This window comes from Chiloscyllium plagiosum, chromosome 9 (genome assembly GCF_004010195.1).
Source record: "Chiloscyllium plagiosum isolate BGI_BamShark_2017 chromosome 9, ASM401019v2, whole genome shotgun sequence".
NCBI classification, from domain to species: domain Eukaryota; kingdom Metazoa; phylum Chordata; class Chondrichthyes; order Orectolobiformes; family Hemiscylliidae; genus Chiloscyllium; species Chiloscyllium plagiosum.
Window position 1 is genome coordinate 89,797,458 of NC_057718.1, and position 3,512 is coordinate 89,800,969.

Genomic DNA, 3,512 nt, shown 5'->3' on the forward strand with positions numbered 1-3,512 from the left:
AAACCTACACTCTCTAGTTCTGGATTCTCCCAATTCAGAGAAAAGACCTTGTCTATTTATCCTATCCATGCCTCTCATGAAGTTATAAACCTCTATAACTTCACTCCTCAGCCTCCGATGCTCCAGGCAAAACAGCCCCAGCCTATTCAGCCTCTCCCTATAGTTCAAATCCTTCAACCCTGGTAACATCCTTGTAGATCTTTTCTGAACCCTTTCAAGTTTCACAACATCCTTCCTATAGGAGGAAGACCAGAATTGCACACAATATTCCAACAGTGGCCTAACCAATATCCTGTACAGCTGCAACATGACCTCCCAACTCCTCTACTCAATACTCTGACCAATAAAGGAAAGCATACCAAAAGCCTTCCTTACTATCCTACCTACCTGCGACTCCACTTTCAAGGAGCTATGACCCTGCACTCTCAGGTCTCTTTATTCAGCAACACTTCCCAGAACCGTACCATTAAGTGTATAAGTCCTTCTCTGATTTCCTTTTCTGAAATTCAGCACCTCACATTTATCTAAATTAAACCCCACCTACCACTCCTCAGCCCATTGGCCCATCTGATCAAGATCCTGTTGTACTCAGAAACAACCTTCTTCACTGTCCACTACACCTCCAATTTTGGTGTCATCAGCAAATTTACTAACTATACCTCCTATGCTCACATCCAAATCATTTATATAAATGACAAAAAGTAGTGGACCCAGCACTAATCCTTATGGTATGCCACTGGTCACAGGCCTCCAGTCTGAAAAGCAACCACCACCACCCTGATTTTTCTAACTTAGAGCCAGTTCTGTATCCAAATGGCTAGTTCTCCCTATATTCCATGATATCTAACCTTGTTAACCAGTCTGCCATGAGGAACCTTGTTGAGCGGTTTACTGAAGTCCATATAGATCATGTCCACCACCCTGCCTCCATCAATCCTCTTTGTTATTTCTTCAAGTTAGTGGGACACAATTTCCCAAACACAAAGCCATGTTGTCAATCCCTAATCAGTCCTTACTTTTCCAAATGTATGTAAATCCTGTCCCTCAGGATTCCCTCCAACAACTTGCCACTACCGACGTCAGGCTCACTGGTCTATAGTTCCCTGGCTTGTCATTACCACCTTTCTTAAACAGTGGCACCACGTTTGCCAACCTCCAGTCTTCCGGCACCTCACCTGTGGCTATCGATGATACAAATATCTCAGCAAGGGGCCCAGCAATCACTTCCCTAGCTTCCCACAGAGTTCTCGGGTACACCTGGTCAGGTCCCACTTATTTAGCCACCTTTATGTATTTTAAGATGTTCAGCACCTCCTCCTCCATAGTATGGACCTTTTTCAAGATGTCACTATTTATTTCCCAATGTTCTCTACTTTCCATATCATTCTCCACAATAAATACTGATGCAAAATACTCATTTAGTATCTCTCCCTCCTCCTGAAGTTCCACACATAGGTGGCCTTGCTGATCTTTAAGGGGCCGATTCGCTCCCTTTTGTCCTTATTTGTAAAAACCCTTTGGATTCTCCTTAATCCTGTTTGCTAAAGCTATCTCATGTCTCCTTTTTGCCCTCCTGATTTCCCCCTTAAGTATACTCCTACTGCCTTTATATTCTCTTAAGGATTCGCTCAATCTATCCTGTCCATACTTACATATGCTTCTTTCTTTTTCTTAAACAAACCCTCAGTTTCTTTAGTCATCCATCATTCCCTATACCTACCAGTCTTACTTTTCACCCTGACAGGAACATACCATCTCTGGACTCTCATTATCTCATTTTGAAGGCTTCCCATTTTCCTGCTATCCATTTATCCACAAACATCTGCCTCCAATCAACTTTTGAATGTGCCTGTCTAATACCGTCATAATTAGCCTTCCCCCAATTTAGAGCTTTAACCTTTATATTCTGTCTATTCTTTTCCATTGCTATTTGCTGTTCTGTTATCCCTAATCCAAAACACCACTCCCCCTCCTCTCTTGCCCCGTTTCTATCCTTCCCTCAGCTTTGTCTTTGTAATTGCTATGATATGGCTTATGCCCGAAACGTTGATTCTCCTGTTCCCTGGATGCTGCCTGACCTACTGCGCTTTTCCAGCAACACATTTCCAGCTCTGATCTCCAGCATCTGCAGACCTCACTTTCTCCTCAATTGCTATGATATCCCAGTCCCATGTTCCTAGCCATGCCCTGATTCAATTGCCTTCCCTGTTAGGCCTCTTGCACTGAAATAAATGCAGTTTATCAGTCCTGCCTCATTCTCTGCTTTGTCCCTGTCTGCTCTGTTTACTCACTCCTTTTCACACTGTACCAATCTCAGATTGAGCTCTTTCCCCACTCTCTCCCTTGGTCCCACCCTCCACCTTACTAGTTTAAATCCTCCTGAGCAGCTCTAGCAAATCTCCCTGCCAGTATATTAGTCCCCTTCCAGTTCAGGTACAATCTATTCTCCTTATGCAGGTCACATTTACCCCAGAAGAGACTCCAATGATCCAAAAATATGAACCCTTCTCCTCTCATCAGCTCCTCAGCCATGCATTCATCTGCTCTATCCTCCTATTCCTACCCTCACTAGCTCGTAGCACCGGGAGTAATCCAGATATTACTACCCACGAGGACCTCCTTTTTAAATTCCTGTCTAACTTCCTATTTTCTCCATTCAGAATCTCATCCTTTTACCTTCCTATATTGTTGGTTCCAATGTGTACAATGATCTCCTGGCGGTCTCTCTCCCCTTTGAGAACATTCTGCACCCTCTCCAAGATATCCTTGATCCTGGCACCAAGGAGGCAACACACCATTCTGATTTCTCACTGCTGGCCGCAGAAACATCTGCTTGTGCATCTGACTAGAGAGTCCCCCATCACAATCGGTCGCTTGGAACGTAATGTACCCCTCACTGTGTTAGACCCAGTCTCGGTACTAGTAACCTGGCTGTTTGTGCGACATTCCCCTGATAGTCATCACCCCATACATTTTCCAAAACAGCATACATGTTTGAGATGGGGATAGCCGCAGGAGACTCAGAGTTGTGTTCATAGTCTTCAGTTTGCGTAAAAAAAACCTCACATTTCCACTGAATCTCTTGCCGAGAATTGTAAATTTGTGTTCTGGATCAGTGGTGCTGGAAGAGCACAGCAATTCAGGCAGCATCCAATGAGCAGCGAAATCAACGTTTCGGGCAAATGACCTTCATCAGGAATAAAGGCAGTAGCCTGAAGCGTGGAGAGATAAGCGAGAGGAGGGTGGGGGTGAGGAGAGAATAGCATAGAGTACAATGGGTGAGTGGGGGAGGGGATGAAGGTGATAGGTCAGGGAGGAGAGGGTGGAGTGGATAGGTGGAAAAGGAGCTAGGCAGGTCGGACAAGTCCGGACAAGTCAAGGGGACAGTGCTGAGCTGGAAGTTTGAAACTAGGATGAGGTGGGGTTGAAATGTTCCGAGGCGGAAGATGAGGCGTTCTTCCTCCAGGCGTCTGGTAGTGAGGGAGCGGCGGTGAAGGAGGCCCAGGACCTCC